This window comes from Nyctibius grandis, assembly GCF_013368605.1.
Source record: "Nyctibius grandis isolate bNycGra1 chromosome W unlocalized genomic scaffold, bNycGra1.pri SUPER_W_unloc_2, whole genome shotgun sequence".
NCBI classification, from domain to species: Eukaryota; Metazoa; Chordata; class Aves; order Nyctibiiformes; family Nyctibiidae; genus Nyctibius; species Nyctibius grandis.
The window spans coordinates 3,737,612-3,751,758 of NW_027167473.1; the positions used below are offsets into that span (position 1 = coordinate 3,737,612).

The 14,147-nt window shown below is 45.4% G+C and overlaps 1 long non-coding RNA gene across 1 annotated transcript; it reads right to left on the minus strand.

Moving 5' to 3' along the window:
• Nucleotides 1–4,288: 4,288 nt before the first annotated feature.
• LOC137677173 (uncharacterized) lies at nucleotides 4,289–12,743 on the minus strand. Its single transcript, XR_011050228.1, has 2 exons — nucleotides 9,964–12,743; nucleotides 4,289–5,906 (listed from the first exon to the last, which is right to left on the minus strand). It is a non-coding gene; the product is annotated as an uncharacterized lncRNA (long non-coding RNA).
• Nucleotides 12,744–14,147: the final 1,404 nt, after the last annotated feature.

Sequence of the window (14,147 nt, forward strand, 5' to 3'; positions counted from 1 at the left end):
AAAAACCATTTTTGCATTTGGTATAGGGTGAGGCACCATCACTCTCTGTGGCTGTAAACAGAGGGAAGGTAAGGCTTGCAAGATTTTATTCTGTGGCAAAGTAAAATGGATATCATTCAAATAATCAGCCAGAGCAGCCTGAAATTCAAGGCTGTCCCTCATCAGAGTAATGTGCGTTTCCTTATGAAAGGGTAGGTAAATAATGTCAGGGTCTCGACCTGTCAGCTGCTGTATCCTGAACCGTCCTTTCTGAATCACCATAATGACCATCTCCAAAGGAGTCGTAATTGTTTTTGTAAAGGTGTGTGATAAGAAAATCCATTCCAGGGTAACTAATTGCTGTGATTCTGTCAATTGAGCAAATAGCCCATAAGGCTGGAATTTCGTGTGAATCACAAAAAGTAGAAGAGGCAAGTGTAAGATTATACGTCCTGCTTGGGAAGTTGTAAGTTTTTGAATTACCAATGCCAATTCCTGTTTTGCTTTGTCAGAAAGGATTCGAGGCGAAGTTAAATCTGAATCCCCCTTCAAGGTGTTAAACAGGGTACTTAACTGTTCAGTAGAAATACCCAGCACAGGACGAATCCAATTAATTGTCCCTAATAGTTGCTGCAAATCATTTAATGTAGAGATATTGTTTACCAAACGAAGTTGTTGTGGCCATAAGGTTCTGGTAAACAGTACCCATCCCAAATACTTCCAGGGCGGTTCTGTTTGTATTTTTTCTGGGGAAATATGAAGCCCAAATTGTTGTAAGGAGTCTTTTAGATGATTTACAGTTTTCATCAGTTCTGTCTGTGTCAAAGCTTCAATGAGAATGTCATCCATATAATGGTAAATAAGAGACTGTTTAAAAATACTTCGAGTCGGCTCTATTGCAGCAGAGACCACTAACTGACAAATTGTGGGACTGTTCATCATGCCCTGTGGGAGAACCTTCCTTTCTGCTCATCTTTTTTCTTTACTGTCGGCTTTGGGCAGTTCTTTTTAATATGCCCCATTTGATTACACTCAATACATTTCATTTCTGCTCGTCCCACAACGAGTTGCTGAGCCAAGGCACTTGCAAGTAAAGTAGCTTTATGCTCTTCAGAACCCACATTCTGACAAGCTTTAATAAATTCTGCTATACTTTTGTAAGAGTTTTTTAGAGGGCCCAAAATTCTCTGACAATCTGTATTTGCATTTTCATAAGCCAATTGTAATAACAGCGTTTCTACTGTATTTTCATCATCAATCTGCCTGCTCAGTGCTGTTTGTAAACGATCAATAAATGTAACATAGGGTTCTTGAGCTCCTTGCCTGACTGCCGCAAAAGAGGGCTGGCGTTTCCCTGCCTCCGGAACGCGTTTCAGGCACTTTAAAGCCAATGCAGAGATCTGTTGTAAACGCTGCCGAGGTAACCGTGCCTGTACCTCTGGTGTCTCATACTGATTAACTCCCAAATATTCTTGCCTATTTTCCAAAGTGTCTGCAGAAACAGCCTCCTGGTACTCTGCCAGCCACACTGAATACTGTGCAGGTGTTAAAATCATCCGTAAAAGTGACTTCCAATCATGTGGTGTCATAGTATAGGATTCCCCAATGACTGTTACTAAATTTGAAGTATAGTTACTGTGCAAACCATAGTCTCTCACCGCGGCCCGTACTTCCTTAATCATTTCATAACTAAGGTAGCGATACTCAGGAGAATGATATGGGCGATAGATTACCGGCATCGCCGTCAGCATGGCAAAATCTCCTTTACGAGCAGCTTCCTCTCTACAATTTTCTGCCAGCGTTTTGTATTTCGTTACATGAGACTCTGATGCCTTTTCAGCAAAGCCAATAGGTGGCTCGGCAGACGCAGGATACGGAGGAGCTCTTGGTGTTAACTGTGCTCCGTCCGTAGCCGCTGCCGCTGCTGCTGCCGGCTGCGAGACCCCCCGCACCGAAGGGACGGCTGCAGCCGTTTCTTTTACCGATGTTAATGGTGGGTATAAATTGGACTGTATGTCTAGATCTGTGAAATCAAGATCGTAAGGATCGTCTGATTCTCCGGAGACTGTTTCATATACAGGCTCCTGTTGCTCCTTCACATCCACTAAGGTGTTAATAGGAGTGGATGCCAGAGATTGCAAGTACTCCTCTGCAGGCTGGAGTGCAGAGACTGCTGTAAAAACAACCCTCCACGTTGCTTCTAAATCCTTTAGAATATCAGACTGCAACGTGTTCCGTTTTTGTATTTCTACTCCCACTTTCGCCCAAATCTTTGCATCGTAAGTCCCTGATACAGGGAACCAGGTACAGTTGTCTTTGATCCATACTAATAACTGCACCAATTTCGCTAATTGGACCTTATAGCCCTGTTCGCGTAATATACGCTGTAATACCTCAGTGTAGAGCTTATGCTCTTGGGAACTAGCCTGTCCCATGTTTATTGCGATCGCGGAACTCACTGATTCTGGGGACTCTCCGGTCCTGGGGACTCTCCGGTCCTGGGGATTCTCCGATCCTGGGGATTCTCCGATCCTGGGGACTCTCTCTCCGGTCCTGGGGACTCACTCTCCGGTCCTGGGGATTCTCTGATCCTGGGGATTCTCCGATCCTGGGGACTCTCAGGTCCTGGGGACTCTCCGGTCCTGGCGCACGCTAGCCCCTGACAATCCTTCGATCAGAGTCGCCGCCGCTTCTTCGTTAATCTTCAACCTTGTTCGGGCGCCATTTGCAGCGGGCGGCAAGGAAGGCACAGACTCTGAGATCGAGGATGCAAGGGCCTGAAGCCGAAAGGCCTAAGGCTTTTTATTGTTATGCTACTACCCTATTTAACTGCTACAATGCAGGAGCCAGACTAGGCAGTTCAAGATAACATCAACATTCACACACTAAGCACTCATCACCCATTCTGGGAAGAGCCAGTGTTCTGGACTCAAAACATCAACAACCATTCCTTGTTTTCAGCTCTGTGTTCAGAACTGACCTTCAACACATGTTTACTTGTTACATGCCTCAAAAGGCCCTGTGAACTGGTCTCGGCTCCTTTATCTTAGAAGCAAGCAAAAACTATTCTCAGTGCAGTGTTCCCAAGCAAATCTTATGCTCCCCAAGTAAAGCACAGCTCTTTGCAGGCTGAGGGTCTTCCACAAACTTTGGTTCTATTTATAGAGCTGCACCAATTTTCTACATTATTTGTCCAGTAAAACGTGTCCTCATATTGCTGTCTAGTGTTAGGGGAATACCAAACCAAGGAAATAGTTCTTTCAGCAATTGCTTTTTGCAACAGTTGTTGCATCTGCATGTTTATCCATCCTGAGAACATATCTAAAATGACATACTCAAAATTACAGCATTTAGGCATTTGAATAAAGTCAATTTGCAAATTTACAAATGATCCCCACAGTTTAGGGTGTGCAGCTATACTTGTTTTTTTCCTGCTATCCTATATTATTTTGTTGAAAAAGTGTCCTAACAATATGAAGATTGAGAAATTGAACAATACTTTACTAGCAGGATTCAATAATTTACACCTTAATTTCTGACAAAATGAAAGCCCCTTCTTGGTCAATCAAGTTATAGAATTATTTGATTAAATAAAATGTGTATAAATTATTGTGACAGATGTACCCCCTCTGAGTGAATGAACAGTACTTTGGTTCGGGCATCACCAACTGTCCTGGTTTGGCCTAGAACAGAACCAATTTTCCTTTCAGTGTTCCATGGGCTTGTTGTGGGTTCAATACGACCTTTTTCCAGTTGCTCCTGTACCAAGCTTTCAAGGTGGGCGACTTTTTCTGCAGACAGCGGCCATTGATCAACCCAAACTGGGGTTTCTGTTTTCCAGGTTAGTTTTAGGATTGGTCACCCTTCATCAATGGCCGCCACTAAAACCCCTCACTGTTAGTTACCAAACGTGCCCCTAATTGACTTAATGCATCCCTCCCCAGTAAACAAATGGGGACAGGCATCACATATGGTCTTATTGCACAGGTACTCCCATCCTTCAATTTGCAACAAATCACATTTTTACTGATTTTAGTAGTCTGTATTCCCCCGACCCCCATAATGGGCGTAGGGGGGATCTCAAATGGCCACGAATGAGGCCACACTTCTTGACTATGGTAACGTCCGCTCCAGTATCAATCAACATAATGACCACGCAAGTTTTCCCACCAGGTTCTTTTAGTGTTACCCGTTGATACAAAAATCGGAGATCTCCAAACCCCCTTGCTTTCTAACTTTCCTCACCGAAGTGGGAAGCTAGGTGCGGCTGGGTAAGGAGTCCGAAAGAAAACTCAATAACACCAGAGTGTGTTATTAAGCAGGCATTCTTTATTGCAGCGCTGGGCAGCACTGGGGATTATCCACCATGAGTGCTCCGCCGGTTTGGCAAATTTTCAGAGAATATATACCATAACGTTATACATAGTCATAGGATTTCCGAGAAGTCATTTACATAGCCATGAGATATGCAAATGTCCGTTCGCATGCGCAGTTGTTTTCCCTGGTGGTAGTCGGGGGTCTTCAGATGAAGGCCGGTAGTCTTCCTCACTGTGTTCGCTGATTGACCCCTGCTTCTGCGCAAACTCAGTCTGAGGATCACGTAGGCCACATCCTTCGGGTAGCTGTTGCAATTCCCTTATCTCATGCATTGCCCATCCTATGGCCCAGCCATCTGAAGTGAGACCATCCTGGAGTCTCCTTATCTTACAGCCATTACCACTCTTCAAATTGTAAAAGCTTCCCTTTGTTTTGTATATCTATGTTAATCAAGTGTCTAAGGTATTTTCAACATCCCTTGCTCTGGGGACCCCAACTGTTTCATTCCCCCCTTTACTTGTTACTTGTAAATTCTTTTACAAAGGTTCCAAGTTTTCATAGTTCATTACCTTAGGTAGGATCCAAATTTCCATAGCTAATTTCTTCAATTTATACCATAAAAGGCAATTTAAAGCTGTTAGTATAATGACAAACACTAACAATATCAGAGGTGGTGTCAAAAACAGAAACACAATATAATCATTAACAGTCTCGAGTTAACTTTACAGATGTGGGTTCTGTGAGCTGGGATTTCCATGGTCCTTCGGGTGCCTTCTTGATTCTCAAGTAGTACATCCAGGCAATGTGCTTCTCAAGCTTGACCGCAAAACTTGAAAAGGACTGCTCCATTTCTCTTCGAGAGGGTTACCTGAAATATTTTTAACGTAAACCCAGTTCCCAGGTTTAAACAAATGCACTGGTGACCATAAACCATTCATAGGTTTCCTTTAAACTGGTCAGCAAAGTATATGGGTTTTCCACTACTGGATACAAACCGTTAAGTATCTAATTTATTGCTCGCAAATCCTGCACCCATCGATAAGTTTTGCCATCAGATTTTTTAACAGGTAAAATAGGTGTGTTATACTCTGAAGAGAGAACGACATTAAGGCATAAACTAGATCAGATGCTGCCACTCAGACCGCTTTATTGAACGAGAGGGCAGAGAGAAAACAAAGCAATAGGAAAGGTAGGAAGTGAGAGGAGAAAACTAAGCAGGAGAGTGGAGAGAGCAGCAGGGTTAGTCACCACTACAGATCCAAGGGTGTGCCGTCGGTCCTCTTTCCTCGGTGGTGGGGGGGTGTACAGACGAAGAAGCAGAAGTAGGCACCGCCCGGAGGAGAAGGCAGGCGGCGGCAGGGAGCAGCAGCAGCAGCAGCGGGGGGGGAAGCAGGGAGGCTGTAAGGATCCTGCGGCTAGTCCATGGAGTCGTGTTGTCCAATGGGCATGTGTCTCCATGTAGGTCTCCTCCAATGGATACGTGTCCACAGGCCTCGGTAACAGATCCCGAAATAACTAAACGCACCTGCTGTCTGCCCCAAAGAGTCCATTTTATGGTCCTCCACACCACCCCGTGGCTCAAAGTTTGTTATGTTGTCCCAGATCGCTGTCTTCGGGATCCCGTGGTGGTGGGAGAAGAAAAGGATAGTAAAGTAGGAAAAGAGCATTTGAACTTTTTTACAATCAGTTGGCTATAATCCTAAAATGCAAACAATCAACAGATTCAAACACTTTGTACAACGGATGGCTTTGGTTGGTGTATTCAATGCCACCCGGTGATGAGGTAGGTACGAGTTGTACAGTATTAACGGTGACAATACACAATAAGGACAACAACATTACACAACCACATAACATGTTAAAACAGAATGTGCTTAATTCACTGGGCACTTGGAAGTCATGAAAAGAATACTACACGAAGGCAATGCCTCTTTGTTTCATCGTTTAACAACTTAAATATGTCAATCAACAATTTGTCAGACAGAAATAAATTCAAACAAAATTAGTCTTCAGACCTTAGTTAAAAATACTGCTTATTGCTTTTTCAAACAGAAAGTTGTAGGCAAACATAATTTATCTCTCTCATGAAAGTTATATTGAAAAATGTGGCAGCCCTCATATGGAAATTTGTATTTTAACAATAAAGCAAACTTAAAATATTGTTCCACGTAACAAATAAAACAGGACACACTTACATACCGGGTGGACAGCTTTGTCCACCGTCTTGATATGTACATAATTATCTTAACAATATCTTAACAATCTTGGCAAATTTTTAACAATATCTTAACAATCTAAAGAGCAACAGTTTAAAGAGAACAGAAACTTAATATCTCAACAATTGAAAGAGAATAGAAAGTATCTCAAGCCATGTTGGAGGTTTATGGCTCTGGGGGATCAGAAGAAGGAGGTGTTTGTCCACAATTGCAAACACAAGGCCAATGACAATTACAGGATAAATCATAACCATAAAAAGCCAGAAGATTAAGTATTCCAAGAATGATTAAAATAAAAGTTGAAAGGAAGAGTGCAACCAAAAGCGTAATTGCAGCTCCTGGTGACAGCCACATTCTGTCCTTTTTAATTCTTACGATTCGTTCGGCTATTCGCAGATGAGTTCGCTGCCTGCGTTGCGACCGAGAGACTGGTGGTCACGCTGCCCTGGTCTGCTGGAGTTGGGGTCTGCATACGCAGTAGGAAAATGGATTTCCACACCCCCAACCCAATAAGGAATGTTCCAGCACCTTCTCCCAGAAGAGCTGGAAGGCGCATGCGTGGTTTGGGGAAAAACGTGTGCAATGAGATCTAACAGATATATTCTTTAGATATGTATTTTATGTCTAGCAATGTTATTTTGATCACCAAGGATACTTGCAAGTAAGTATAGGACCCTGACAATCAGGATGCACAAACAGGTTTCACACAAGATCCTAGTTACCAAGTAATTTTCCACACAGAATTCGGATGCACCAGTTACACAATCCAGGCACACAAGCCACAAAGTTCTGATGAAGTTCTGGTCTACAAACACAACAAGCCGGGGGGGGTTAATCGTCTCAGGATGGCGGCACGTAAATCTTCACAAGGCTCTGGCTAAACAGGGATTTTCGTCACACAACCCCCACCCCAATTGTCCCTGAGAGGCACACACAGAAAACCGGAACTCCACACACAAGAACTCCCACCCCGTACATCCCTGAGAGGTGAACACGTAATACAGACACGTGATACAGATCAGAACTATCCGGGGTACACAGGAGAAACGAGGCAAAGTTAAAGCAGATTAGAAGCGCAAGCCAAAGTTAAAGCAGGCGAAGGGCGCAAGCTGAAGTTTAAAGCGGGCTGGAGGGCGACACTGTCTCTTTAAGGGATCCTGCCAAGTACGCAAGTCCTCTATAACACTTTTCACTCCTCGCCTATCTTCCAATTTCAGGGGATATTGTTTTATCCTAACAGGCCGTGTTCTGTCTAAGTTTAACAACAATCCATTCTGCATTTTTAGCTTTTCCAGGCATTCCTGAGGCCCACACTCCTGGATATACCTGGTTCTTTATTTCGTGTATAATTTCTTCCTTAATTTGGGGTTCAGTGAGAGCCAAACAAAATTTCAATGTGATTCTTTTCTGGTACTTTAAACTCAATCTCTCCATTTTTAAATTTTACTTCAGCATTCAATTGTTCTAACAAGTCTCTTCCCAAAAGTGGTCTAGGAGCATCAGGCAGGTAGAGAAATTTATGAATTCCTACACTTTTTCCAATTTTGAATTCTAATGGTTTCAAAAGAAAGCTTTCTCAACCTGCCCAGTTGCTCCCACAATGTTAATATTTTGTTTGCTTATTGACAATAAGGTCTGATTCAATACTGAAAAAGGTGGCACATGTATCTACTAGAAATTCTACAGTTTTCCCTCCTTTCCCAAGCTGCATTTTTACCCAGGGTTCTGCTAGGGAAGATTCCCCTGGTTCCAATCAGTCAGCTCCTATACCAGAAACCATTACCGATTTCAGTTTCGGACAATCCTTTTCCAATGCCCCATCTGTTTACATACACACACTGATCTTTCAGGAGGGGTTGGTTTCCCCTCGGTGGGGCACTTGCACTTCGTCTCACAGCGTTAGTGTTATTTCCCGGTAAGTTCCAAGAGGGTCTCTGGCCCCCCCCGCGGTGCGCAGAGCAGCCGCTGCAGCACCGGCAGCCGCTCCGCCCTCGCTCTCCCCCTCCGAGTCTCCCTATTCCGACACGCCTGTCATGCAGTCTCCAGCAACCTCTCTAAATCTCTCACATCCATTCCTTGCACTTTCTGTAGCTTTCTCCTAATATCATCTGCCGATTGTCCCAAAAACAGAGATCCACTGTTCCCGGCAGAATTCCAGGCAGAATCAGAGCCTGCACCTGGGCTCTGGCCACTTTCACAAACACCGCATTCCCCGCAGTATCCAACATTGCGTCCACATCCTCCCAGTCAGGCTCCTGGGTTTTCACAATTAGTTCAGATCCTTTCGCAACCTTTTCAGGATCATCCTGATAATTCCCAGCAGCATCTCCTTCTCTATCTAATCTTTCATTCTGTGCACCAACCCTTAAACACTTTTGTACAATACTACAAGCCAAGCAACATCCTTTTAACCTCCCATTTTGCCTTTTTTTTTTTTTTTCCTATCACCAGGACCATAGGGTCCTGGGGTGCTAAATTAATTCCACATTCCTTTTGCCACTCTGGGTGATTCCACAGAGTAAAGAACATATCTGCATAACCCACTTCATCCCATTTTCTTTCCCTTCTTAAAAATAACATAAGTTGTAACAAAGTATTGTAATCTAAAGTTCTGTTAACAGGCCATTTTTCTCCATCATATAACTTGTATAAAGGCCACCACTGATTACAATATTTTATCAGAGTCTTACGACTCGCACTTCCTCCAGGTGGTCCCCCAATATCTTTCCAGTGACTCAGAATGCAGCCCAAAGGGCTCTTTTTCAAAACTCTACCCTGTTGGTTTCCCATTCAAACATTTATAACACACAAAGACAGGGACTGGGGCCCGAACACTTACACACACAGAGACAACGATTAACAATTACTATAGCACACATTTCACTCACTTCGTACGTATTTGTACGTCTCACTCACACAATCATACAAGTTCAGATACAAAGTCAAGTTACAATAAACACATTTTCCTCTGAACATTCACTCGCCCCCCCCGCCAAAACCTCGGGGAGACCAACAAAGGTACAGAGATCACAAAGTGAACAACAGCAGCTGCTACTCCTCAGATGACAAATGTCGACACAGGTTATTCAAAGATTTTCAAATACGCGTATACCAAACACATACGTATTACTACGCATATGTAACCAAATGCCACCCGGCGGGGTTCTCACGAACCGCGACTTATGAGTAGCCCCAAATACAAATGCACAAACAAACGATCGCACTAACCAGAAGATTAATACGAATCGTACATGCAAATGTCAAAATCAAATACAAATGCACAAACAAACGACTGCACTAACCGTATGATTAATACAAATCGTACATGCAAATGTATGCCACCCGGCGGGGTTCTCACGAACCGCGACTTATGAGTAGCTCCAAATGACTGGTCCCCAAAACAGAAACAAAAACAAAACAAAACAAACACAGAAAGAATGCCTTTTCTTACCAGTGGTCCTTGTCTGTCCCCACATGGATCCGCCGAATCGGAGAGTCCCTCCAGGAAGTCTCCGGGGCCGGCCAAGGGAGTCTCCGACCCAGGGGTCCTGCAGCCGGACAGAGAGTCTCCTGCCTGGCTCGCCAAAACTGATACAAAAATCGGAGATCTCCAAACCCCCTTGCTTTCTAACTTTCCTCACCGAAGTGGGAAGCTAGGTGCGGCTGGGTAAGGAGTCCGAAAGAAAACTCAATAACACCAGAGTGTGTTATTAAGCAGGCATTCTTTATTGCAGCGCTGGGCAGCACTGGGGATTATCCACCATGAGTGCTCCGCCGGTTTGGCAAATTTTCAGAGAATATATACCATAACGTTATACATAGTCATAGGATTTCCGAGAAGTCATTTACATAGCCATGAGATATGCAAATGTCCGTTCGCATGCGCAGTTGTTTTCCCTGGTGGTAGTCGGGGGTCTTCAGATGAAGGCCGGTAGTCTTCCTCACTGTGTTCGCTGATTGACCCCTGCTTCTGCGCAAACTCAGTCTGAGGATCACGTAGGCCACATCCTTCGGGTAGCTGTTGCAATTCCCTTATCTCATGCATTGCCCATCCTATGGCCCAGCCATCTGAAGTGAGACCATCCTGGAGTCTCCTTATCTTACAGCCATTACCACTCTTCAAATTGTAAAAGCTTCCCTTTGTTTTGTATATCTATGTTAATCAAGTGTCTAAGGTATTTTCAACATCCCTTGCTCTGGGGACCCCAACTGTTTCACCGTTCCGTTGGTTTCGCCTTACTGATATCCATTGCCAGATAAATGTCAGCCTGGCCTGTTGATCCAAAACCCCCAACCCCTCTTATCCGATTCTCAGCTGTGAGCACAGCCATCCAGGCAGCCCGGATTGAAGACCTCTTTTGTGTCCTCGCGCTGGGTCTCCTCGCGCTCGCCCAATGGAATTCCCTGCTTAGTGAATCTAGATCGGCATTCATCTGCACGGTGACCATATTTCCGGCAGCGATTGCAGGTCCCTGCAAACCCGTTACTTTTTGCTCGGCATTGAGCCTTAAGGTGTCCCGGTTTGCCGCAGTTGTAACATTTTGGTCCCTGATCGCCTCTCCCTGATCGTACTAGAGGTTTCACCGCAGCCGCAAAGGCTGACGCTATATATCCTGCTGTTTCTTCCGCTGTTCCTACGCGCGCACACGCATCCATCATTTCTACCAGGCTAGAATTTCTGGGTAGTGTCTGTAAGATGCGCTTACAAGTAGGATTAGCATTGTCGACTGCCAACGACATTAGCAACGCCTCTCGAGCTATATCGGTCAGCGATGCCCTTTCCAATGCTTCACGCAATCTTTCAAAAAATTTCATATAAGGCTCAGATGGACCTTGCCTTATTTTTGTATAGGCAGGGATTACTTTCCCATCTTCTGGGAGGGTTTTAAAAGCCTCTCGGGCTAAGGCGGCAGTAAGTGACAAGGCTTCTGGTCTAAGTCGTGCCTGGCGTTGTGGATCGCTAAACTGCCCTTCTCCCACCAGTTGGTCAAATGTTATCCCTAAAAGTGGATCATTATCTCCCCTCCCCAGGTTTTCCACCGCTGCAGCTTGTGCTGCGTCATGCCACCTCGTTCGCCACAAGAGTTCCTGCATCGGGGTTAAAATCATCGCCATCAATTGCTTACAATCAAAGGGTGTTAGGAGCATCGACATAAAGATATTATTTATAAATGCTTGGGTATAAGGTGCATGCAACCCATTTTGTTGTACTGCTTTCCGTGCCTCCTTAACAATCTCCCACTGTAACCCTACCCAGCGCGGTGGTTCTCTGCGATTTCCCAAAATAACTGGGAATGCTGTGGGCAGAATCTCCCCCTCCACTAGCGCATTCTGTATAACTCCTCGCCACCGTAATCGCGGATCGTCTCCTCCCCCGTTCCCCATGACAGAGTGCATTCCAACATTCCCACCCATGTTTCTCATTCGGCTAGTTCCAGCCGCCTCGGCCCCCCCGCGTACGCGTTCCCTTTCTTCTTGTCTCCTCTGCTCCTCCCATTGTTGTTGTATCAGCTTATCCACCTCCTCCTTATGTTGTTGCTCGGTTAAGGTCTTCTGTCTTTCCAGTTCTTGTAATTTTGCCAACAATTTTTCCGCCCAAACCACCGGATCCTTAACCTTCCCTGGACCGCCGGCAGGCAATGGGGGAGACGACGGGGGCAGAGGGGGATATTCGTATTCGGAGCGATTGGCGGCTCGCGGAGGCTTGAGGCGGGGGGGAGGCTCGGGCCAATGCTCATCAACCTCCATTTCCTCTGGTTTAGGGGGCTCCCTTGTCGGTTTAAGGAGTATTTCAACTTTCTCCTGCTCTTCTGGTGGTGCGGAGGGGGTTGAAAAAAACGGTATTGGCGGCTGACCAAAAACACGAAGACCTCTTGCCCCAGGGTTAACCTCTGTTGGACGCAGAGCCGTAAAAGCCCCTGCTGCAACAGCCCTCTCTGCTTTCATTTCTTGAAGAGCAGTAAGAACAGCCCTCCATGCAGTTGCCAGTTCTTTCGCCTCCTTTTCCCCACTGCTTATCGCGTCCCATAAAACCTTTCCAATAGCTTCCCAAGTGTCCACCTTAAAAGTGCTCTGGGGGTCCGAAGGGAACCCATGCTCTCGACACCAAACCAACAGTCTCCGGAGAAAATGCTCATCGTATTTCACCCCTCTCTTCGAGAGGATATGTAGGAGAAGCCTTACTATCACACTTTTTTCTTTAGAAATATTTTGGCCCATCTCCTTTTCCCCAGCTGCTCACCTCACTGGGTGTCCCGTTGCAACGTACGTTTCTTTTCCTGCGGGTCATCCTCCGCCCCGCCCCGGTCTTCAGTCCCGCTGAGCCGTCCTCCAGCCGGTGTACCTCCTTCTGGGCTGTTCCCCAAACTTGTCGTCGATTTACTACTAAATCAGTATCACGTCGGGGTCACCATCTGAGGAGAAGAAACTGGACTCATGTCCTGGTTTGGCCTAGAACAGAACCAATTTTCCTTTCAGTGATTTTTACTTTCAGCTCAGTCTCTTCTAAGTAACTGCACTTTCTGAAGCTAACTGCATGTTTTGCAGACAGTGTCTGCTTCCAGGACTGATGACGCTCGAAGTCTGTAGTTATCGCTGAGGCACCGGTAGGGATGTTATGCAGAAAGGCTCTTGCTGGACTTATTCTTAGAGAAACCAAGGTCACTGCTAAATTCCTCCCTGCTTACGAGTGAAGAGCCACAGGGGGGGGTCGCACCTGCAGGGAGGAGCGGACAGGGCAGGTGACCCAAAATTGACCAACGAAGGTATTCCATCCCATACACGTCATTCTCAGTATAAAGCGGGGGGATCACGAGAGTCTCGCCCTTCTTCTCGGGCCGGCTTCTTTTCCCGTTCTCGCCTTCTGCTATGGCCGGTGTCCGAAGAGGACTCTGTCTGTTTTCCTGTTGCTCCCGATCCGTGCATTCCTGAATCCAGCTCTCGACCGTCTCTGGGCCCAGCCTGGGCCTTCCCGGAGCCTGCCCTGCAGTGCCAGTGGTGACGTGACCGACATCAGGGGAGCTTGATCTTGGTTTTATACATATTTGTATGTATTTAATTATTTCCATTATTATTATTATACTCTTTTTTCATTATTATAGTTCATTAAAACTGTTTTAACTTTCTAACTCATAAGTCTCTCTCCCTTTTCCCTTTCCCTTCCCCTTCTTGTGGCGGGGAGGAGGGTTAACAGAGAGCATCTACCACCACTTTCTTAGCCAGCCCAGCCTTAAACTGTGACAGATTTATTGGCGCCCAACGTGGGGCTCGACTTGGCTCAGGAGGGCTTTAACAGGTTGCGCTGATAAGGTCGAATCCTCAGCTCCGGTGGGAGGAGACCCGGATAGCTCAGTCAAAAGGGTATCAAATTTCTTCCTTTGAGAATCTTGAGGGGTTGGAAATTAAAACAGACAGTTCACATCATGTCTTTTTTTAGCAAAGTCCTATCTTGTATCTTTATAGAGTTTCTTTCACAGCTGAGTATTGCAATGCTGCCTTACCTGCTGTATGCACTGTGCTATTGCTTGCTTCTTATTAATGTTTATGTGCAGTTCAGCAGTGGGTGCTGGTCAAAATGCATCATTTTGCTATGGGGTTTGATCCTGATTTATGCCATTATAAACTAGGCTGTTACTA